The sequence below is a fragment of the Lissotriton vulgaris genome, chromosome 4_1, assembly GCF_964263255.1.
Source record: "Lissotriton vulgaris chromosome 4_1, aLisVul1.2, whole genome shotgun sequence".
Lineage (NCBI taxonomy): Eukaryota > Metazoa > Chordata > Amphibia > Caudata > Salamandridae > Lissotriton > Lissotriton vulgaris.
This window is the reverse complement of record NC_141691.1, coordinates 1,917,688,229-1,917,713,816: the sequence shown is the minus strand read 5'-3', so window position 1 is coordinate 1,917,713,816 and position 25,588 is coordinate 1,917,688,229. Positions and strand designations below refer to the sequence as shown.

At 49.9% G+C, this 25,588-nt stretch overlaps 1 protein-coding gene across 1 annotated transcript in view; it reads left to right on the top strand.

Annotated features, from left to right (window-relative positions):
* The window catches only part of ZFAT (zinc finger and AT-hook domain containing), a 933,238-nt gene that overhangs the window by 520,902 nt on the left and 386,748 nt on the right, over window positions 1–25,588 (top strand). The gene's annotated exons all lie outside the window — the stretch shown is intronic.

Genomic DNA, 25,588 nt, shown 5'->3' with positions numbered 1-25,588 from the left:
TCTCAGCGGTGGCGGCTGACAGGTAAGTTCAAAACTGGTTCCAGGTTCCAGGTATTTACTCTCGGCGGTGGCGGCAAGTGAATGGTTATACATTACAAAACACAAGGAATATTCCCAAAATTCTGCATCGCTCACCTAGTTTACCCCCAGTGAACGACACTTATTTAACAAGTGTATGGAGTTTAAAGAATTAACTGAAAGGGTCTGCCAAGGGACAGAAGCAAAAGATCAAGAAATTACCAAGCACCTATGTGCCCTCTGTGTAATAACAATTACAACAACACAAAACACCCCTGTACCTACATGAAATGATAAAACATGCCTCACCAGAATGGCGAGTGCCTAGAACAATCTCCCAATGATTCTAAGTGACCTCATAAAAACAGATCTGCAAGACAATGTATGGCCGTTAAACCTATCTCAACTGCTCCACTCTTAAATGGCAATAAGCCTCTGCCCAAAGTGGTTAACTTACCTTTCTATCGAGGAGATAGTGCGTCCTCTTTTTTGGCGTGCTTAGTACTTCTACTCTACTCACCTACAGCCCTTGAGATAAACAAACATCCATGGAAGCTTCTAACAGTCTACCGCTTCGTGATCTGCATTAATCTAAAATAATGACATTCTCACCTTGAAAATGTCCCGTTCCTCTATGAAAACTGTGGTGCCCAATGTACGTATGTCAACAAGAACTCTCCCTGTGGATGATACTAAAATATTAATGTATATTCTGCCGTGCAACTGAGATGTTAAACTCCTGGAGCCTGATCTTACCGTAGAAACAGTTTCCAAAACGCTGTAAAATTCCCCGCTCGATGAAGCGGTATGTCTCTTTACTCGATAATGAATGCTTTCCCAGAGTGTCACAATGCTATAATCTCCACCGCTTCGAACGACGGTATAACTCCACCTTTGCTGATGTTCCTTTTAACAACCACCATATTACTAGGTCGCGCTACACGCCGAACATAAAAATCGACGAAGGGCTATGTAGCAAGCTTTTTCTTCTCCGCGCCATGTCGCGCAAATAAGGACTCTCACACAACTCTGATATAGTATAAAAGGTCACCTTTATTACCAGGACAGCCAAAGACAGACCCGCAACATAACTTTTCCAACAAAACTTTATCTTTATTTTTTCTCCAAACCTTTTCATATAACCATTTCCTTTTTCCAATTCTTTCTTTTCCGATAACATAACTTGTTTTGATACCATCCTTGAGTTTTCCTTCTTCTTTTTCCATCTCTTCCCCACCTACCCTCCCAAGCCCTCCCCCTTAGAGAAAGGATGAAGCCGCTCTAGATTATCCAATCCCCATCACACACGCCGACAAAACAACAAAAGAATCTGCCCGAGTTGTCCTGAGGTGACATCTTGACACTTTGACCTGAATCAAGAGGTAGGCATGCATGCCTGACTTTATTATCAAGCTGTGAAACCCTCCAGTGCAGCTTGTTTTTATTTTATTTTATTTTATTATAACTGAACAACATAAAGACGCGACAGACAACCAAACAAACACCTACCCTTGATTTTTTGAAATCAGGGTGGGTGGGTGGGTCAAAAAACGACTCCACCGTTCCTCTCACTCGCTCAGAGTGACGTCACCCTCCCTCCCCACCCTTCACTTGACCCTAACCCCTCCCACCACCCAATCAGGTCGCGTGAGGTCGTCCCTCGCGCGAAATCCCCCAGGGGGACATTGGCTTTGCCAAGTGCCCCTGGGGGCCCATCGCGCAAATAAGGACTCTCACACAACTCTGATATAGTATAAAAGGTCACCTTTATTACCAGGACAGCCAAAGACAGACCCGCAACATAACTTTTCCAACAAAACTTTATCTTTATTTTTTCTCCAAACCTTTTCATATAACCATTTCCTTTTTCCAATTCTTTCTTTTCCGATAACATAACTTGTTTTGATACCATCCTTGAGTTTTCCTTCTTCTTTTTCCATCTCTTCCCCACCTACCCTCCCAAGCCCTCCCCCTTAGAGAAAGGATGAATCCGCTCTAGATTATCCAATCCCCATCACACACGCCACCCAGGAAAACCCTTGAGTTTTCCTGCCCCACCCACACAAACCCTCCCCTAATGCAGAAATAGTCCGCTCAAGACGATACCTAATGTCTATGAAGGAAAACGTTTATCCTCAAATTCTTCCCTTCACTTCTTTGGTTTGGAGCACCACAAATCGACACACCAAAGATTGGCCATAGTATCTCGGAGTTCCATCAAGTAATAGGACTGCCCCATTTGCGAAAGATGAACCCCGTCCTCCCTTAACAAGTGCAGCATTTCACCGTCAAAATGCTCGTGGGCAATGACCGTAATACCCATTGCCACGCAGTATGTCTTCAATGCTTTATTAACCTTCTTGCGGGCCCTCTCAACAGCTGCATGAACCCTAGCACCCTTCCACTGGCTCCTGTACAGAAATTCTGTCCACACAACCCTGGCCCCGTGCCATCTGTCCTTAATCACAGCCAAATCCAGCTTCATCTGTTTGATTAAAGCCAGACCTGAACACTCCACCAAGTCATTTTCACCCAAATGTAGGATCAACAGATCTGGGATGCCCCACACCTCAGCCATTTTGTTTAGGACCGAGAACAACTCCCCCCATTTCATCCCCCCTAAGCCCTTCCAGATCACCTCATGGTCATTGCCATATAGTCCCAGCCCTCTCTCACACAGCTGCTGTTCGGCAAAGTTCGCCGCCCACTTCACTATAGAATGGCCGACAATCCAGGTCCTCTTTTTTCGAGGAAAATCCGCCACTCGACCTGTGATGGAAAAAGTAACATTAACTAACTGACTTCTGCAACAAGTCTAACCTTTTTTTTTTTTTTTTATAACCGAACATATTTAAAACAACACTTTGATTTCCATCGACCAATTCGCTGCAACTCCTCTGCCCCCCAACCCAACTTCGCCGCTTCTGTAGCCGCACCTATTCTGAATGAATGCGTTCCAAAACAGTGCGAATTTTCACCCACGAAAGTCAATGCCTTCCGTAAGACCGATAAGAATTGGAAACAAGTTAACTGTGTTTTGTTTTTATGGCAAAATATCCCACCCTCTCGAAATACCCCTGAAACCACAAATGCCTCCCACTCCCCAACCGGGCAGCAACCCTTCACCCCACTCCTGCCCAGACGCACCAACATCCCTTTCCCTGCCTGGTCTGTCTTTGACCTTCTCAATGTGATTTGCAAAACACCATTGCCCAGAAGAACAATATCAGATGAACAGATCCCTTCCTGATTTCGTAACCCCAATAATTCTGATATCCGAAATGCACCGAAAAACAGCCATATCATGCATAACTTGAACCGAAACCATTCCCACTCATCATAATAGCAGGAGGGCAACACACCCAACAATTTTTGTAACAAGTCGAACGTAATGGGGTCCCTCAACTTCTTTGCCTGCCCAAAGGACCTCCCAAAACCCTTCAGCATTTTCTGCAAACGAAAGCCCTTCTGCACCTCACACCCCAAATCTAGTTGACTATAGAGTGAAATGCCTGCCAACTTGCCTGAAATGGTTGAAGGCGACAAACCTTTGTCTATTAAACTCAGAACAAAACTCCACATAAACTTTTCATCCCGCACTGCCGTACCATACCTGCCGTGCTGTGCAGTATAACTCAAAAAACCAGACCATGCCAGCTGATAGCTGCGTCGCGTGGATTCTGATAAGGACTGCTCCGCAAACTCTGCCATTCTCAATTCCCCAGGTCCCACATGTTCGGCGGAATCGGTGTTCTGCAATGGTCCGCTCCAGGTGCCAAATCCCGAAACCTCTGCCACTGGCAACGAGACAAAGCGTCGGCAATTGAATTGTTGACACCAGGGATGTGTTGGGCTTTAAACACAATATTCAGCTGCAGAACACGCAACATGAAAACCCGTAACAATTGTAACACCTTTAAATCCTTTGCCCGCTGCCCGTTCACCAGACAAACCACCGCCATGTTGTCGATATGAAACAACACGCAGCGGTCTCTGAACTCTTCACCCCAAATCTGCAGCGCCACCAACAAGGGAAAGAATTCTAAAAAAGCAATGCTGCGGCCCTGCTGCAACCACTGTGCCGGCCATTGCTCTGCGCACCACCTTCCGTCCCAGAACACGCCGAAACCTAAGGCCCCAGCCGCGTCCGAGAATATCTGCACTGGCCAGACCGTGTCTGCAGACACAAAATTGATGGACACACCATTGAAATCGTCCAAAAATCGCAGCCAAATGCTCAAATCCTCCTTGATTTTTTTTTTTTTTTCCCAAAACCTTTATTGCTCCTTTTAGTCTTACACAGCATCTGGCCTACAACCCAACGGGCCGGCCGCCACATCATTGCTGAACTAGCCTCATTATTGTAAAAGTCTGTATATCTGTTGCTGTTTTCGTGGTCTGGTTACTTCGTACTTAAGTAAAGGAGCATCATTCACAAGTAATGTTCTAATTTGAATAGGTTTGGTTTTTTGTTTTTTCAACAATAAACAACGTGCAAAATCAACAAAGAAATCACAGGTAGGTCGTCATGTGCTGAAGTGAGTCCGCATACACTATGCCGTGCAAAGTTTCTTACAGAGTACTCTACAATCAGATCTGCAAGGTCACACATATTAATTATTGCTAATGATAGTTGAACATGGAAATTCCTACGGGGTACTTGCCCTGTGTGCCCCTCCGTTTCGTCCCTCCCGACTCCCATGGTCTCCCCCATTCCTTATTCCTACCCCCACTCAACCTCTTCTTATGAACGCTAATCGTCCTCCCCTTCCTCATCAGAAGATATTGGTTCGTCCTCTGGCAAGGGTTCGCAAATGTCACCCTGGTATGTATTCCACGGGGTCCAGATCTTATTCCATTTTCTCGGGCAGGCCCTGCTAGCATACACCTCCCTTTCTGTGACCATTACCCTGTCCATATTCTCACACCATTGTGTTCTCGTCGGCACCTCCATCGCCCCCCATTTCTGTGCTATGTCCCTTTTAGCTACGACCATGCCCAAGGTGACCCACTGTAGTCCATGCCTGGACAAATCATTGGGTTCCCACACATTAAGCAAGCATTTTCGTGGTTCAGGGATCAAGGAGATCCCCACAGTCTGTGATATAGTGCGTAATATACGCCTCCAGTATTCTTGAATGCGTGGGCAGTCCCATATTGTGTGGAAGAAAGTCCCTTCCTCCCCACACCCTCGGAGACAGAATGGGTGCTGCGCGCGGTGTATGAGGTGTAGTGTCGTTCTAGTATAATACACTCAATGTAGTATTTTGAGCTGTATGAGCCGGAATTTAGCTGAGATACCTACTTCTTTGGGTGAAGCCACTGCCTCATTCCACTCGGTTTCGTCCATAGCTGCCACGTCCCCCTCCCACTTTTCCTTGAGTTTGATCATGGGATCCGGCAAATTGTTACTTAACTTACGGTATGTGCGCGAAGTTGCTCGCTCTGGCATATAGTCCGTAAGGAGGCGGTCTTCAAGTGGGGAGGCCTCTGGCACTTCCGTCTCTGAGGGGATGGCTGTAAGCAGCGCGTGCCGAATCTGGGCATATCTGAAGTCTTCTCGTGGCCCTAGCTCATATTGTTCTCTCAGTCGTGCAAGTGGAGTCACCGTGCCCTGTTCCCACAAATCTCCCACCGTAGACAGGCCTATCACATCCCAATGGGAGAAGCCCTTGCTGTTCCGCAAGTTCCCCAGCTCTCGGGAGTCCCACAGGGAAGTAAGTTTAGTTATTCTCCCTTTCCATCCTAGTGTCGCCTGCGCCCTATGCCATATCGTCGCTGTGAGTCTTGTGGGTCCCGTCAGTTTGCGTATTACTCGTTGGTCGTACAAGGGGGCCAGTAGGGTACTTGCGCCTAACTGTATCCTGTCTGCTCTGAAGGCTGGGTCATTTTGGGGGGCGTGGATCCACTGATTTATGATTTTCAGCTGCGCTGCCCAGTAATACAATTTCAGGTCTGGCAGTGCAATCCCTCCGTCGTACCACCCTTTGTGCAGTTTGGCCTGCGCGATGCGGGCCGGGCGGTTACTCCACAGGAGACTTGCCACCAGCGCTGACACTTTCCTAAAGTAACCTGGTTCCACCGGGTACGGCGTATTCTCCAGGATGTATAGGAAACGGGGCAGTGACATCATTTTGTACAATGCTGCCTTACCCAGCATCGTGAGGGGTAGTCCGGCCCAGAACCCAACGTCCTGTTTAAGCCGTTCTATAGGCGGCCTCAGGTTTTTCTGCGCAAATTCTACCGGGTCCTTGGTGACATGTATGCCCAGGTATTTAAAGGATGAACCGGCTTCGGTCAAGGGGCAATGAGCATTCAATGTCGGGCCCGGTCCCTTCAGAACATAAAGTTCCGACTTATTCCAGTTCAGCGTATATCCCGAGACTTTTCCGTGTTCATCACACAGAGTCAGAAGCGCTGGAATGCTATGCTCCGGGTCAGTGAGGTAAACTAGCATGTCGTCTGCGTATAGGGAGACGCGGTCCTCCCCTCCCCCAGCCCAGGAAATCCCTCTAATCAGTGGGGTAGATCGTATCAGGTGTGCTAATGGTTCTAGGGCTATCGCGAAAAGTAGTGGTGACAGGGGGCAACCCTGTCGAGTGCCTCTCCCCAATGGAATTGTGCGCGAGATATGGCCGTTCGCTACCACCTGTGCCACTGGTCTCGCATACAGCAATCTGACCCATGCTATGAATTTGGGTCCAAACCCTAAGTGCGCCAGGACCTCGAACAGGTAGTTCCACTCGACCAAATCGAATGCCATTTTCGCATCGAGGGCCAATACAACCGCTGGTTCGAGAATCGAGTCCGCTCTTGCCAACACCCCGTGCACTCTTCGCAGATTCAGTGCCGTGTTTCTGTGCGGCATGAACCCGGACTGATCGGGATGTATGAGGTCTGGCAGGTGTGTCAATAGTCGGGTAGCCAGGAGTTTGGCTAGTATTTTAACTTCTGCATTGAGCAGGGATATGGGGCGATAGGAATCGCAATCTTCCGGTGGTTTCCCTGGCTTAGGTATCGCGATGATGGTCGCTACTCTTTGGTCAGGTGGGAGCTCGCCTTTTTCAAGGCAATCCGTATACATGGCCAGTAGGTGTTTACTGAGCCTTTCCGACGCGGCCTGGTACCATTCTATCGGGATGCCATTTGGGCCGATCGCCTTACCGGGTTTTATCGCACGTATCGCTATGTGGATTTCGTCCATGGTTAGATCTGCCTCTAGTTCCGCTGAGGCCTCCGGCTGCAGCCTCGGTGTGTGGATAGATTCTAGTGCCACCCTGGCCATTTCTACTGTCACCTCCCTGTCAGACGTGTAAACACCCTCAAAGTGGTCTGCAAGTATTTCTACGATTTGCTCCGGGCTCGTGTGCAGTGCACCTCTCCTGTCTTTTACTTGTTGGATACCCTTAGTGCTCCCTCCCTTCTTATCTAACCAGGCCAACATCCTGCCCGCCTTATCTCCTATCTCATAAATTCTGTTCTTTGTTTCCGTTATCTGCCCTCTGACTTGATGCCGCAAATACTCCGTATACGAGTGTTGTTGGAGGTGCAGTGTGTGGGCTGTGTCCGGCGTGGGGTGTGTTTCGTGTCTTATTGTCGCTTCTCGCAGTGCCAGTTCTATTTCGTCCAATTCGAGCGCTTTTTCCCGTCTATAGCCTGTAAGTGTGGTTATTGCTTGCCCCCTTAACACTGTCTTGTATGCTTCCCATAGGGTCGCAGCCGAGCGCACTGACTCCAGATTCTCTTCGAAGTACTGCTTCGTCGCCGTTTTGAGTGCTTTCCTGACTTTGGGCGCCTTGAGGTATGCTGCCTGTATGGGGTAAAGTCGTTTGCGTGTTTTCTCCTGGGTGGCGAGTGTTAAGAGAATCGGGGAGTGGTCCGATATGCCTCTGGGTTGGATGTCTATGGTGTCTACGTGTTGTATGCATTCTCCCAGTGCCAAGAAGTAATCTATCCTCGAGAGACTGTTGTGGACAGCAGAGTGGAAAGTGTATTGATTCATGCTAGGGTGTGCATGCCGCCATATATCCACTAGACCCATAGCGGTCAGGAAACGTTGGAAGCGTGAGGGACCCCCGGTTATGCCTGCGGCCGGGAACCTGTCAAGTGTATCATCTACAGTGGCATTAAAATCCCCCCCAAGTATGATTCTAGTGCCACCCTGGCCATTTCTACTGTCACCTCCCTGTCAGACGTGTAAACACCCTCAAAGTGGTCTGCAAGTATTTCTACGATTCGCTCCGGGCTCGTGTGCAGTGCACCTCTCCTGTCTTTTACTTGTTGGATACCCTTAGTGCTCCCTCCCTTCTTATCTAACCAGGCCAACATCCTGCCCGCCTTATCTCCTATCTCATAAATTCTGTTCTTTGTTTCCGTTATCTGCCCTCTGACTTGATGCCGCAAATACTCCGTATACGAGTGTTGTTGGAGGTGCAGTGTGTGGGCTGTGTCCGGCGTGGGGTGTGTTTCGTGTCTTATTGTCGCTTCTCGCAGTGCCAGTTCTATTTCGGCCAATTCGAGCGCTTTTTCCCGTCTATAGCCTGTAAGTGTGGTTATTGCTTGCCCCCTTAACACTGTCTTGTATGCTTCCCATAGGGTCGCAGCCGAGCGCACTGACTCCAGATTCTCTTCGAAGTACTGCTTCGTCGCCGTTTTGAGTGCTTTCCTGACTTTGGGCGCCTTGAGGTATGCTGCCTGTATGGGGTAAAGTCGTTTGCGTGTTTTCTCCTGGGTGGCGAGTGTTAAGAGAATCGGGGAGTGGTCCGATATGCCTCTGGGTTGGATGTCTATGGTGTCTACGTGTTGTATGCATTCTCCCAGTGCCAAGAAGTAATCTATCCTCGAGAGACTGTTGTGGACAGCAGAGTGGAAAGTGTATTGATTCATGCTAGGGTGTGCATGCCGCCATATATCCACTAGACCCATAGCGGTCAGGAAACGTTGGAAGCGTGAGGGACCCCCGGTTATGCCTGCGGCCGGGAACCTGTCAAGTGTATCATCTACAGTGGCATTAAAATCCCCCCCAAGTATGATGTCTCCCTCTGGAAGGGCCAGTAGGAACTCACCCAGCGCTGGAAGCATGACCGAATGAAGCGCCGGTGGGATATATACCGAGACCACATTAATAAGCCTTCCTTCCCACTGTCCCTGTAGGGCCGCAAAGCAACCCTGCCCATCAATCTTCGTACTCAGTGGTATAAACTGTGAGGATTTCTTAAGCAAAATCCCAGTTCCACGGGATCCTGATGTAAACTCTGAATGTGCGATCATTTTATAGCCTCTTCTATCAAGCGCCTTGGTGGTCCCACCCTGTAAATGTGTTTCTTGAAGGAGTGCTATAGCCGGCCCCTGTCTTTTCAGTGCAGTGAGTACCAGCCCTCGTTTGGCCTTATCTCCCAGGCCCCTTACGTTCCATGTTAGTATGCGTAGGGGTGCTCCCCGGGATCTAGGTGCACCCTCTACCCGCCTACGTCGTGGGTAATCTGCCATGGTCCTTCGTGTAGATGATCATGTGTCCAGTGTGTAATGCGGTCACAATGGCCCACCCCTCCCCACCAATGAAGCAGCGCGGGTACCAGCCAGCGCAGCCCGACCAATCCTGTGGAACTCTGAAAAACTCAACTAACTTCCCTTCTCCCTTCCCAAACTGAACCTGGAAAAGTGTGTAGCCTGTCACAGTTTGCGGTTTGCAATGTACAGCTAAACAACCCCCCCCACTCCACCCCCCTCCCTGCCTCCCTGCCAGACGGGCTTAGAACTGCCCGCCACCCCAACTCAGCAGAGTGCTTTGCCCAACCCATAAACAGTACTTGCTTGCTGGGGTGAAGTGTCCTCCGGAGTGAACAGGACCCCTGCCCTCTCCGGACTCCCCCGGGACAGTGTCCAAGCCGGGTCTCACCCACGAAGCCATGTCAGTGTTCATCTCGTTTGGTGCCGGGCGACTATTCTTCCACGTCTTCCAGTGCGTTGGTATCATCCTGCGCCTGGGAGTGTGTCGATGCAACACCACCTGATGCTTGAGATCTCGGTTGGCTGTCACCGCGTTGGCTCTGGTTTGTTCTATGCGAGCGGCGGGGTAGTCCTACTTGTCGCCAGCCATCCAACCATTCGCGCGCCGACTCTGGCGTGTCAAAAAACCAAACCTTACTGTCCGCGACCACTCGCAGCCGGGCCGGGAACAGCATGGAGTACGGCAGTTCCTTAGCTCTCAGTTCCCTCTTGACATCAAGGAAGGTCCTCCTCCGGCGCGCCACCTCTGCAGTATAGTCCGGGAAAAAGGCTACTGTAGAGTTTTGGACCTGCAGCGGCGCGGCCCTCCTCGCAGCCTGCAGGATCGCATCTCGGTCCCGAAAGTTAAAGAGTCTCGCTAGTATGGGTCTAGGGGGGGCTCCAGGCTTGGGTTGTCCCCCTGGAACTCTGTGCGCCCTTTCAACGGAGAAAAATTGCGATAGACCCTTAGGTTTGAGCTGAGTCTTGATCAGGTCTTCCACATACAGATCCATGGCTCTAGTTCCTTCCGATTCCGGGACCCCAAGAATTCGTACGTTGTTGCGCCTGGAGCGCCCCTCCTGGTCGTCCAGCTTCTCTTTCAGTGTCTTATTCTCTGCCGCCACTCGTTCCATTGCCAATTGTAGGTCTGATACGTCTTCAATCAGAGATTTAGTGACCACCTCGACCTGTTTCACTCTTTCTCCCATTTTTTGGAAGTCCGCCCTAAGGAGTGAGACCTCGGTGGCCGTGGACCCCACTGTTGCCTGCACTTGTGCCAGCGCCTTCATCACGTCATCAAGTGTTGCTTTTTTTGACCCATCGTTCTCTGGTGTCCTCCCCGTTGATATGCGCGGTTCTGCCTGGGAGTGCGCCTGTCTGTCGTATGCAAATTTCTCCAGTTTAGACTGCGATGAGGCGTTTTTCGGGCCCTTGCCAGCCATGTTTCTTCTCGGTACCCTTGTTGTCTACCTTTTCCGTGGCGAGTGATCCCAAGGGGGGGGGGGCGTCTGTGCCTACCAGGATACAGGTGGGCCTCAGTGGCGTTGCTCACCCGTTTCCACTGCGTGTTGAATGTGCAGTCAGACCCGAGTCAGTCCCAATGCATCGTGTAGCCTGCCTGACACTCTTAGTTCCACCTTGCCCTCGGGCCCTGCCTGCTGCTGCGATCGTATTGTCTGGTGCTGCAATGCCAGACCACCCTTCCAGTGCCTGCTGTGCCTGAGTGGTGTGGTATCTGCGTCTCTCCCTGGCCACTGGCAGGTTATGGGTCTTTATGTCGTTTTTCGGCCCCCGCCCCGCGCCTCCGTTGCTCTCTGGCCCTCGTGCCCCCCTCTGCCGCACCCCAGCTCTTCTCTCTTCCCCCGGCCGCGTGTGGGGGCGAGGTCCGCCTCCTATCAAAGTGCGCTGCTCAACAGTTCTGATCGTAGCGGCAAAGGCCGCGAGTTGCTCGTGTGCAGTCTTTTGTTTTTTTGGGGGGGGGGGGTCAGACTGGCAGCCGTCTCGTAGGGCCCTTGCCGAGCGGGCGCTCCGTCCGCCTCTCACCGCAGGTATCGTTCACTGCAGGGGGACTTAGTGCGCCAATGCTGATTCCTCGTTGCTGCCTTTCGCTGACCCCTCTCACTTGCGGGCGAGTTGGAACACAGCCACTCACGGGTGCCAGGGGGATCGCTCTGGCCACAGGTTTCGGATTGTCACTGGGGGGGGGCGCCGGGTAGCGCGCCCTTCCGGTCGCCCTCTGCCGAGTCGCACTTACTTCCGCCCGGCCTCTAGTCCCACCGGGGCCCGGTGTCGCAGGGTCGCTGCAGGCCCCCTGGCGACGGATGACAGAAGTCCGCTTCCCGGCATCAGATTTCGGCCGTTTTGCCTCCGGGTGATTCCCGCTTAGTCCTAGAGCCGGGTTCCTCCGATCAGAGGTTGATTAAGATCGGATTAGTGGTCGGATTGTAGTGGGGTCACTGCCTCGCTCACGGAGCCCTACAGCTAAGCGACCACCATGTTCAGCCGCTAAGCCACGCCCCCTCCTTGATTTTTGCTGTCAAACGTATGTGGTGGTGTGGCAAGTACGCCCCAGCCATAGCAAAGCCCAGCCGCCTGCAAAACGTCCTGCCTGCCCTGACAACTCGACAAGCAAAGTTCAAATAGCCCAGAAGCCTCTGGACTTGCCTCAGCTGCACTCTTTTAGCTCCCAGAATTTCTTGCAAAAAAGACCTGATCTCTTGTACTTTTGGTCTGGGCAAACGGGCCACCATCTCTATTGTGTCTATTTCTATGCCCAGGAAGGTCAACCTAGGCGTTGGACCTTCCGTTTTGTCCTCCGCCAAAGGCACACCAAACTCGTTAGCCAAGTCCTGAAAACAAGCCAAGACTTTAGTACATTGCTCCGTACCCGCCTTGCCCACAAACAAAAAATCATCCAGGTAATGGCATACAGCTGCGTGATCTGAGCGCTGGACTACACACCACTCCAAAAATGTACTAAAAGTTTCGAAAAGTGAGCAAGAGATAGCACAGCCCATGGGCAATACCCGGTCCATGTAATATTCTCCTGCAAAGTACATACCCAGCAAACAAAAATCGGCCGGATGAATAGGCAAAAGGCGAAAAGCGGCCTGTATGTCACATTTTGCAAGGTCGGCTCCTACCCCTGCCTTGCGCACCAATTCCAAAGCGTCATCCACTGACGCATATGTCACTGCCGAATCGGAAGTAGAAATGAAGTCGTTCACTGAAAGCCCCTCCGGCCAAGACAGATGATGTTTCAGGCGGAACTCACCCTTTGCCTTCTTCGGGATAACACCAAGGGGCGACACAATTAGGTTTGGCAAGGGACAAAACTCGAAAGGGCCAACTACTCTTCCTAATTCCACTTCCTTATGCAACTTCACCTCTACCACCGACGCCATCTCCTTTGCTGACTTCAGGTTATCAGCCCAACGTGAAACTCTGGGGCCTTGATAACCAATCCTAAAGCCGAGCCGAAACCCCCAAAACAACTTGGCCGCTCCTTCCACATCAGGGTAGGCTTCCAATGCGCTCAACATGGCCTGTAACCTAATTGGAGTAGGCGCCTTTTGGCATAAGAGGCGGCACAGATCCTCTCCCCCCCCTCTGACCCCTACCGTGATCTCCCGGGTGTTGGTTGGGGAAGCACTGAAAGACAGCATGTCTGCCCCCACACTGGGAGCATTCATCTTTAAATTTACAATACTGGCGCACGCAGGAACCTCTGTTGAAGCTCCAACATGCTCCAGTTGTGGGCAACTGTCCCCGTCCGACGCCACTTGCCCCTTGTGTGGCGGGACGCTGAGAAAAGGGCCGGTAAGGAATCGGCAACCCACTGGCTGTATGGATCGTGTTGGCAGAAGAATGACCTGACATCCACTGCAACCACAACTCCTGATCAACCTCCCCCCATGGCTTATCGTGGAATAAACTCATTCGCGCCCGAAACTCTTCATCATAGTTCAGCCACGCATAACCCCCTGCCTGCAAATGTGCCCTTCTAATGACATCTAAATATTTGAACAGCGAAACTGCCCTCTCAGGGTATCTTTCACTATATACGCTGGCATATATCAAAAAGGCCGCTGTCCAGTTTTCTATTGTTTTAGGTACTTTAGGACGGCGGGACAATTCAGCCTCCTCCTCCTTAGAACCTTCCTTTGCTTGCAGTTCCCTATGAAGGAGCCTGAACACATCTACATATTCATGGTCCCAAATACGCTGCCTAGTTCTGGTTGACAAATGTATGCCCAATGGCATTGATACTCCCATGTAAGGCAGTCTCGCACCACTCACTCTAGGCGACTCACTCTGTTCTGAACTAGTAACCGATGAACCTGGGCTGTCATACCCCGGCCTCCCCCCATTCCCTGACACTGCTTTTACATTTTCACTTTGCTTTGAACCCGAGCCGTCCCCAACCTCCACCCTCGCCTGACCACCCTCTGCAGGCGCCCCACCTGAAAAACCAGCCAACGGCCGTGTCCAAGCAGCCCACCAGTCTGTCTTACCTGCTGGTAACTGCGCAGCCCGTTGTCGAAAGTCTTCCAGACCGTCACGTCGATGACGTCCGCCTTGCATCTCGTGTGCCGGTGAGAGAACCGCTCCAGAACTCTGTAACACACTGGCAGAAGTTAATCTCCTCTCCCCCCTCCCAGCCCCAGCTCTACCACCATGAGACAGACCACCTCTTGTCCCATAATCATTCTCTTTATCATAATCACCCTCATCACCTTCAAGGTGCTGTTCATTTACAGACCTTGCCAAACTCATACCTGGCCTATTGCCAGACGCCAAGTTAGTAAAAGCACTTTGAAACTCAGACTTAGGCCTCCGTGCAAAGCGCCCAGTCGCTGATGTTAAATCCGCACCAGATCCGCCTCTCAAATTCGCCCCCTCCCTAAACACCGCGCTCTGCGGCGCCGCCTGAGAATAGCAGAAATGCTCATCTGGTACCAGACCAGCAGCTTCAGAAAGGTACTCGCCGCTCGAGCGAGGGCCCACACCATACTTACCTGCCACCTGAGTAGATGAAGTACCCGCCCTGTCTGGCACAGGCAGCTCTGTATGTTCCACCCACACCCATTGGCCTTGTGGAATCGCAGACCCCATGTTATGAATCACCTCAGGACACCCAGGCGGGGGCCTGGCATTTGGGAACATTGTAGTGGCTTCCTGTACCTGCCTGCCCTCACCCCTGTCACCCCTGCCCCCCCACCTCCCACCCTTGAACTGCCTTGCTCGAGGTTTCCATCTCAAACCACTCAACCCCTGCTCCTCCTGTAAAACCTGAAAATCACATGTTAAATCAACATTAGAATCCTCCTCCACCAATTGTCTCGGGGGGCCCCTAGGCCGCGGAACAAGAATGTTCTGGCAGTCCTCGAACTCAACCAGCTGGTGTTGCTCATCGACGTCAGATGCGCCTCCCTCAACCTCCTCGCCTTCCTCAACTCCAGAAAGCTCATACTCCTCCGCCTCGCTATCGCTGGAATAGTCTACTAACATTTGACTCCGCCTGACAGCATCTAAATCTGGCGCTATTTCGATGTTCTTGCCACTCGCCTGCTGCCCTGCTGCCCTCACATGTATACTTGATGCAGCCCTCATGCTGGGACGTGGCGCCGCCTCGCAAGGCTCCTGGGATGTCGACGCTATCTGCCCTTCAAAATCCCTGTCAGCCTCTCCTTCTATCAGCTGGACCTGAGACACGCGCGTGTCAAAACTACCACCAGCGCTGCCTCCTCGCCTGCCAGCTCTACGTCGGAGGGATGCCACACTGACATTACGGCCCCCCCTGAACTCACTTGGGGCTGATGACGAGCGCGGGGGCGGCTGCTTCTTACCCCGACCTCCTCGGCTCGTCGAGCGCGCTCTCCCGATCCTCGCCGCTGGCGTCCTCATGACGCTGTCCTCCTCATGGCGATCGCTGCGAGCTGACTGACAGGCCACCACCGCTCGAGACACCCCTTCTGCTGCCAAGCGACGAGGACGCTTCACCACAGATGTATCGTCAAAAGCGCCGGGCCTCAGTAAGTCGCTCCGCCCTACCGCCACCAAAGCTCGCACTGCCTCAAGGGCAATCTCTTCAGACGACATGCTTCGTTAACTGACAGGAAATTCCGTCGAAAATCACTCACAACAGTGAATGACAGCTCTGACAGGATTGAAAACAGCAGCGCCTCAAAAAACGACTCCACCGTTCCTCTCACTCGCTCAGAGTGACGTCACCCTCCCTCCCCACCCTTCACTTGACCCTAACCCCTCCCACCACCCAATCAGGTCGCGTGAGGTCGTCCCTCACGCGAAATCCCCCAGGGGGACATTGGCTTTGCCAAGTGCCCCTGGGGGCCCATTAGAATAGAGTTCCTTAGTGACAGAATCAACTGATTCTGGAATACTGCGGAAAAACTCAACTGCTGCCTATCCACCTTGCTCTAAAATGCGAAGTGCGCTACAAGACACCCAACTGTGCCATCTAACACATTGGCCATGTGCACACTGTAGACGGAAGAAAACACCCAATTACCATAAGTTCCATTTTGGAAAGGGAAAGTAGCTGGATACTCGGTGCCATAATATGTGAGAGGCCGGATGGCCCCATTCTTAATTTGAGTTACCAGTAACAACTATATACTGTCACTAAAAACAATACAAAACAATCCTCTGTATGTGAGATAGATCCAAGTGGTGAAAAAAGATATGAAAAGAGATGATATATGCAAAACAAAGGAAATGCCCTCTGCATGGGAAATAAACCTAATTTTACTAACTGAATCCACAAAAACATTAATGTAGTGCTTCTGACCCTCAGATAGTTGCAAAAGTCTTCATTGTCAAACATGTTTCTGATAGTGCTGATAATCAATCCGACTTCAACTGTAAACATAATGGTGTGAAAACACCTCTCAGTACTAAATATACTTTATGAGATGCCCAGAAGAGGCAGTCTCAAATGGCCATACGGATCTCTTCCTGTCCTATCGAAGCAGAACATCGTATATACAATCACTGAAATCAGTCATAACATGTCATAAAAAGCAACCAGAATCCACTTTTTCATTTAAACCTTTTGGATCCTGAGAATCTAGTCTCTAGATCCAAAAGATCTCCCTCTGCAGGAAGATCCTCGTGATATTCTTCCCATCCCAGGGTACCCATTATCACAACTTCTATCACATGGAATTTCACCTGCGCTATTGTGTGTTTAGCTTCTAACCAGTGTAACGTTAATGCACTATTCCTGTCAGTGTTCTTATGGTGCTTTTGTGTTCCGATATCTTTGTTTTTACTTTTCGCTCTGTTTTTACAACATAATACAGCCCACACAGGCATTTGATCCCATATATCACGTTTTTCGTGTTACAATCTGAATTGTGATACAGTTTTATGCGTTCTCCTATATAAGGTTGGTTCATTTTGTTTCCCACTATTACATTATTGCAACTTACACAGTTCTGACACTTCCTAGTGCCATGATGTTCTTGAACAGTGGTCGAACGTGCGATGTTTAGCCTTTCTTTGAGATTTCTAGATCTCTTGTACGCAAATAGTGGTCTGTCTTTGAACAAATTATTAAAATCTTACTCATTCTGTAGCATCTCCCATTTGTTGTTGATTATCCTTTTCACTTCATGAGAACTAGTGAAAAACTTACATACGAACACTTGTAGTCTTTGTTCTTTTTTAGGTAGATTAGTCAGAAGAACCCTTCGGTCTACAGTATTCACACGCTCTATGGCTTTATCCAGAATTTCTGAAGGATACCCTCTGGCAATGTATTTTCATTTCTGTATCTGTATATTCTCATCTAGTGTACTGGTCCGGGAACAAATCCTTTTCATTCTCAATAGTTGAGCATATGGTAAATTCTGAATTAAATTCTGTGGGTGGAAACTTTGAAACAATAGTGTGTTGTTCTTGTCAGTGTCTTTTCTGAAGACTTCTGTGTGAATCTCATTGTTTTCCCATTTGAACATCTACACCACAATTGACGACAACATGTGATCATGTTGCTGCGCTAACACAAAGCGCATCTCTCTGCATGGCAAACACAGACTGATATATTTTAAATATATTAACAGAGTGTATTACACCCTGGAGAGATTGCATAGGTATGGCTTGCGAAAGGACGCAGCTTGTGAAAGATGTCGCTACCCAACGGCGGACTTTCTACATTTAGCGTGGGAATGTCCTGGTGTTTTTAACTTCTGGGAAAACATATTTCGAGAGATAAGTACTATTGCTGAACTGGAGATCCCCCCTGACCCGATGATGGCGCTCCTGGGTTATTCTAGGAAGTTGCAGAGAGCTGCTTGCAGACTGGTAGATATGGGACTGCTTATGGCGAAGCGTAGAGTAGCGATTTGCTGACTGAGAGGACCCTTACCACCGTACCGCAATGGTCATGCGATGTCCTTTACTGCTTCACACAGTCAGAAAACTTTAGCGAGCTACTTCCACTGATGTGCAGACCTAAGAAATTTTGGGGACTATATACCATGTATCTGAGGGGCGGGGGAGGGGGCGCGGCGGCATAGATAAAGACAGGAGAAGAGGTGGGAACTAACACTTTAGTGTCATAGAGATGTATGCAATTTTTGAGAGACGGGACGTGTTTCTCAGGTAGAAGGACTTGTGATGTTCAGATTAACAGTGGGACCGGAATGGGAAGTGCACATAGGTAGAGTACAAAGAGGATATTAGGGGGGAGTTGGAGGGGATTGACGACCTATTTAAAGCCTCATAGTAGTGTTAGTCCACAGGTTCTGGCGTTCTGACGCAAGTGCCTGATCTGACACCTCATTGTATGTTTGTTTTTTATAAAAAAAAGTGTTTTTTGCATTTCATAAAATGTTAATGACGCGCAGCGAACTTGCTTTGAAAATTGCTCGACACTGTTATTGGTAAGCACAACGCTGATAGGCCCCCGGTATGTGGGAAGCGTTGCTTTGAGTAGTATCTTTAAGTTCAATTGCAGCCGGCCCACATTCAATGTTCATATCTTAATTTGTAGAATGCATGAATCAAAAAGATAATACATTGAAAAGAATCTCCATATCTTAACTTCAAATCAGTTATAATACAAATAACACATTTTCAAACATATTGTGAACAATATCTAATTCCAATTTTCTTGTATGCCCGCCCAATGCTTTCCAGTCTCACGACCCTTCGTCAGGGGCAAGGAATCTGAAAAATATCCAAAACATAATATAAGGTCATACATTACAAAACAGAAGGAATATTCCCAAAAATCTGCATTGCTCACCTAGCTTACCCCCAGTGAACGACACTTATTTGACAAGTGTATGGAGTTTAAAGAATTAACTGAAAGGGTCTGCCAAGGGACAGAAGCAAAAGATCCAGAAATTCCCAATCACCCATGTGCCCTCTGCGTAATAACAATTACAACACAAAACACTGTGTTCTACACCTTGGTCCCTACATAAAATGATAAAACATGCCTCACCAGAATGGGGAGTGCCTAGAGCAGTCTCCCAAAGGCTACAGCACCCGGTGCCACACCAGAACTGCGGTTCTGTGTGGGCTACCGGGGGCTCAATGCCGTCACTCGGACGGACGCACACCCCATCCCCCGAGCTGATGAGCTCATCGATCGGTTGGGAGCTGCCAAATTCCTTTGTACGTTTGATTTAACGTCGGGGTACTGGCAGATTGCTCTAACCGAGGGGGCCAAGGAAAAATCCGCATGCTCAACCCCGGAAGGACATTACCAGTTCCGTGTGATGCCCTTCGGGTTGAAGAATGCCCATGCCACCTTTCAGAGGTTGGTCAACCAGGTGTTGGCTGGGTTGGAGGAATTCAGCATCGCATACCTGGACGACATTGCGGTGTTCAGTTCCAGTTGGGACGAACACCTTCAGCACCTTGGGGAAGTGTTAAAGGCGCTGCAGAAAGCAGGCCTCACGATTAAGGCCAGTAAGTGCCAGATCAGGCAGGATTCGGTGGTGTACATGGGACACCAGGTAGGGAGCAGTCAGGGGGCGCCCCTGCAGCCCAAGATTGACACCATCCTGGCTTGGGAGCCCCCTAGACCCAGACAGTGGTGAGGGCCTTCTTAGGACTTACCTGGGTACTACAGGAGGTTTGCTAAGGGATATGGCACTATTGTTGCCCCCTTAACGGAGCTGCCTTCCAAGAAGCAGTCAAAAAAGGTGATCTGAACGGATGCCCTGAAGGCTGCCATGTGCACGGTCCCCGTACTCAAGGCCCCGACTTCTCAAAGGAATTTGTCGTGCAGACCGACGCGTCAGAGCATGGAGTAGGAGCAGGGCTCTCACAGCTGAACGAAGAGGGCCTAGACCAGCCTGCAGTCTTCCTTAGCCGGAGACTACTCCCCAGGGAACAGAGTTGGAGTGCCATAGAAAGGGAAGCTTTCGCTGTGGTCTGGGCACTGAAGAAGCTGAGGCCCTACCTGTTTGGGACTCACTTCCGGGTTCAGACCGACCACAGGCCCCTCAGATGGCTAATGCAGATGAGGGGGAGAATCCAAAACTCCTGAGGTGGTCCATCTCCCTACAGGGAATGGACTTTAGGGTGGAACACCGCTCTGGCACAGAGCGCGCCAACGCAGATGGCCTGTCCAGGTTCTTCCACCTTAGTGAAGAGAACTCCCAGGCGAGTGGGTAGTTCTCCCTACTTTCAGCTGGAAGGGACAGTGAAGCGTGGCTCAATGGTTAGAAGCGGCAGACCCTGAAGCAGAGGTCGGCCCGGGACCAGGGTTCAATTCCCGTTGCGGCAGGGTCTTGGGTCAATGTCCGCATACTCGATAATTCTCGCCTAGGTGCCTACGCTAACCATGGGTCCCACTCTGCAACTCTGGGCAATAGCTTGCTTTATCTCCACAACGGCCCTAGCAGCGCCGGGGATGCCTGGCTTCACCTTGGGGGTGCCCTCTCACAGGGAAAGCCAGGACAGGTTCCCCAGCGGTATACAGCGCCAGGACGCCACGTAACGGGGTGACAGTGCGCTTTACAAGTATACTTACATTACATTACATTTGTTAGACTTGGTGTCTTTTGGCAAGTTTCCCCTGAGTTTTTTCTTTCTGACCTGCCGGTTTTGACTCTGTTTTTGCAGGCGTAATGTTTCTGTGCACTTTTTGCACTGCTGATCAGTGGTAAAGTGCAGGCGCTCTCTGTGTCAATTGTGTTATGGATTGGTGTTTCCACGATTGGATATTTGATTTACTTGTTAGTCCTTAGTAAAGTGCACTGAGTGTGCCAGGGCCTGTGAATCAAATGCTACTCGTGGGCCTGCAGCACTGATGGTGCCACCCATGTGAGTAGCTCTGAAAAGGTACCGCAGACCTGCCATTGCAGTCTGCGCGCAGTTTGTAACTGCCATGTCGACTTGGCCAGTTTACACACTTGCCAGTCCTAGCTGACTCCTTTGACCGGAACAGGAGCGTGTTCACCCAGTGGCAAACTGGAAACTTTGCAGGAAGTGCAGAAGTGCAGCAGGAGAGTGCGCGGATTACAGACCAAGGAGCTCGGACTAAGTTGTATACAGTGAAGGCTCCAGCCTCAACCTGACTCAGATTGAAGGGTTTTTGGGTGACCTTTTGCACCTCCAACTTACTGTATCGCAGAGGGGCTAACTTGGCAGGGCGCTTAGACTTGAGGAGCTATGGGAAGCAACAACGAATATAGCAACATTTAAGACTCCAGTACCAGACGGTCTCCCGGTTGAGTTCTTTCAGGAGTTTGCCGAACTCCTACTTACCCATTTACTGGAGACCTTACAGGAGATCAAGAGAATTGGGGTTTACTGTCATCCATGAGGGAGTCAAAGATTGTTAGGCTCTCTAGGTCAGGTAGGGACACACATGATCCTGGCTCCTATAGGCTTTTATCAGTGCTGAGGTTGGATGTCAAATTGCTGGCCAAGGTTTTGGCGACACGTCTGGGCAAGGTAGTAGTAACACACCTGGTCCCCGAGGACCAGTGTGGGTTCATGTCTGGCAAGGGGACACATATGAATATAAGGCGACTCTCACATGTGCTGCATTCGGTGGCAGATGGTGGGATTCTGGCGGCAGTGGTCGCCATAGACATAAAAGAAGTGCTTGACACCTTTTGAAGGGAATATTTGTGGGAGGTCCTGCGGAGAATGGGCCTGATCCAGGACTTTATATCTTGGGTCTGTCTCCTGTACTGCTGACTGATGGCCCGTGTCCGCAATGGCAGCCTGATATTTGAAGGTTTCCATATCGATAGAGACGAGGTTACCCTTTGTCTCCACTCCTTTTCACCTTGGCAATGGAGCCACTGGCGATCAAGTTGTGGCGAGATATGGCCCACAGGGGTATCGCCATAGATGACCATACTGATGTAGTCTCCTATGTGGAGAGCCCAAGTGTCCATGGACTCAATAATTCTCACTTCGGTGCCTACTCGAATCACGGGTTCACACTCTGCAACTCTGGGCAATAGCTTGCTTAATCTCCACTACGGCCCCCCCCCCGCGGCGGGATGCCTGGCTTTCACCTTGGGGATACCCAGTACGGGTTATCTCACAGGGAAAAGCCAGGATGGGTTCCCAATGCAAGCGCCGAGATGCCCAAGGGTAAGTTGAGCGCTATATAAGAACACACATACATACAACATGCTGTTGTATCATTGTCACCAGAAGGGAGTTGCTCCTGCACTTCTGGATGTGCTAGCCAGTTCGGAATGGCTTTGGGGCTCCATGTTAATTGCTAGAAGTCTGTTATATTCCCACTGACCGCACTGCCACGAGGGGATGCTGCAGACCTTCCTGATGTGAGGCTTTAATGGGAGCATGACCATTTTCACTATTTGGGTGTACAAGTGACTACACTCCAGAGGCCCAGTATGCCCTGAGTATGGGAGCAATCATCACAGGCCTGGAGGTGTCTATCTGGTTTTGGAATTGCCTGCCCCTTTCGATCTTGGGACGAGTAGCCTTGGCAGGGATGGTTATGCTTCCCTGTTGCCTGTATGCCCTCCAGAACTCCTTTTGCTGTATCTCGAAATCTGCCTTCCATACCTTAAATAGTCTCCTGATCTCCTTGGTGTGGGCTGGAAAGCACAGCAGGGTGAAACGGGGGGTGCTTAAATTGGATATGGACTCCTGGGGGAGGAGGGTGGGGGGCCTGGTTCTTCCTGGCTTTACTCTTTATTATCTTGCGAGCTTCTACACTATGCGGCGCAGTGGGTCCAAGTGTAGAGTAGGTGCTGTTGGCGGACTAGGGTGCGGAGACAGAACTCCCAAGGTATCCTTATGATGGGCTCATCGGCTACCTTGTATTGCCTGTTTGTGGTCCCTCAGGTCCCAGGGGCCTGGGAACAGGTGGTTATGCTGGTCATGCTTAGGGCCCCATATATTCGGTTGTTCGCCCTCCGATGGATTTAGGGTTTCTATTAATTACATACTGCCATGAATCTCATGAGGTGGTATGAAGGGGGTTGAACGACAGCTGTGCTGAATGGCCATTTGTTACAACAAATGAAAATATCTTGCAGAGCTCACGTTCCCGGATGAGCTAGTGGAGACACAGACCTTGGCACTGCTGGTTAACCCCAGCTCATATAGGGGACTAATCTCCCGCATATACAAGGATCGCTCTGATTTATGCATCCTTCCCTGGCTCACCCAACGTCTCTCAGATGACTAATGATTACAATCTGGCGCAGACTCTGAAGCCATTCTTCTCAGAATTTGTTGAGATCTCTGTCGAAGCCTTGCTGACTGAACTGCAAAAGTGCAAATCAGGGTCCCCTTCTGACCCCTGGCTAGCTAAACAGTATAGGGCCCTAGCGGAGTGTCTGAACCCCCATCTAAATGCCATCTGGAATTCTTCACTCAGACAGGGTATTTACCTTGCAGCCTGGAAACATGCCTTTCTTTTACCCATCCTAAAAAAAGCCTGGCCCTGAAATCACTAGCAACAACGGACCTATCTCTCTGCTCGCACCCCAGCGAAAGTTTTAGAGAAATTAGTGCACCAGCAACTGGCAGGGTTTATTGAGCCTAACAGCCTCCTTCATGAATCCAAGTCTGGCTTCTGCCCAGGATTCAGCACAGAATCTGTTTTGATTGAAATGGCTGACTCCATACGGTGGGCTGTGGATGGAGGCTCTAAGGCTATGTTGGTGCTGTTCGATTTATCTGCAGCATTCGACACAGTCTCTCACCCCATCCTATTAGATTGTCTAAAGGACATAGGCATCCAGGGAACTCTGATGGATTGGCTATCATCCTTTCTACATAACCGTATGCAACAGGTTCTGACTCACCCCTTCACCTCACCCCCCAAACCTCTCAAATGAGGAGTTCCCCAGGGCTCAGCCCTGAGCCCGCTCCTCTTCAATGTCTATCTAACTCCCCTGGCAGAGCTTATCTCCAAAACTGAGATTAAAGTAACATAATACGCGGATGATACTCAGTTAAAGTTTACCTTTAGTGGTGTGACAGCCTTCACCTTTGACCCGCTAAAAGAATGCCTCAACAACATCGCCGTCTAGATGAACAGTCATTTTTTAAAACTCAATGCGGATAAGATTAAGGTCCTGTTCTTTAATCAACCCTCCCCTCCCCCGCATTTTGAACTGGGGAACGCTCCCACTCCTAAGGACTTGGTCAAAAATGTATGCGTGAGATGGGACAAAGATCTGTCCCTCTCGATGCATGTTCAAAAGGTCTCGGCAGCCTGCTTTGACAAAATTAAAACTATTAGGAAATGTATCAACTGTCTGCCTAATGCTACCCGAAAAACCGTGGTCCATGTTTTGATCACCTTTCACCTTGATTATGCAAATGTCCTATACATGGGCCTTCCACTTAGCCTGATCAGTAGACTCCAGATCATTCAAAACGCCGCAGGCCGTTTGGTCTTCGGTGTCCCACTTCGTCATAACATCTCCCCATACCTTTGGCAACTTCACTGGTTGCCATTAGCCAAACAGATTGAATTCAAAGCCCTGACATTCACATATTGGGCAGACAAAGGAAGAGGGTCGATCTATTTGAGGAGAAGACTCCAACCCTATCAACAAGCCAGATCTTTAAGGTCTAGCAACAAACGCTTTCTCTCCACTCCCCGGTTTGAAAAAGCTAGAATGGAAGGTAGAACATTCGAGGTGGGTACCACCAAATGTTGGAACAACCTACCTCTGTATCTGCGCATGATACAGTCTGAACACGAATTCCGAAAGTCCCTGAAAACCTGGCTCTTTAGTTGGAATGACTAGTTCTGCGCGGCACCTCTCCCTGCCCTATCCCTGCACTAGCGCTGGTACACCCTGTTTGGGGTAGCTGCATGCTTTACAAATGCCTTTTATTATTATTATTATAGCTTGACTCCAGTGGCATGAAGAGCACGGGACCCACATCTGTGCAGTCCCAACACAGGACTTTGCTTCACAAGCCTTCATTGGCGGCTTCCGTGACAATGAATCAGGACCTCGCATTGCAAGCCTTGTCAACAGCTTCATCGGAACTGGCACTGCAAGATGCATCTCCGAAGTAGGATCCTGCATTGCAGCCCACAGTTTCTTGCGAACCGCCACTACACAACGCATTGTCGACGTAAGATCTCGCAATCCTCCACAACCATGATTTAAGATACTTGGTTCTGTAGGCCTAACTTGGTCCCTGTACCCGTCACATGCTCCATCACAGTCGGCCTGAACTTGTGACTCTGTCCCATTCAGACGCTACCAGATGACCACAGTTGAAGCTTTGTGCTTTTAGGCTCCGTTTTTTACCTAAAGCTTTAAAACTGCCTGTCTCCAGTTTTAGTGATAGGATTGTAGTTGTTTTGGTGTCAATTCATTTATTACATTTTACTGTATTTTGCAAAATTGGCGTGGGATTTTTTTGTGTTGCGTTTTCAATTTATTATTGTGTGGGTGCTGCTTAAGTACTTTACACATTGCCTCTAAGTTAAGCTTGACTGTTTTTGTGTGAGCAAAGCACAGGGTTAAGTATAAGTTAATTTGTGGTGTGCTTGTGAGTTCACCCTGCCAGGAATTGTGGTTGCTGCTTTAGTAGTGTTTCAGCCCACTCATCCAGTAACCCAATTTTTTAC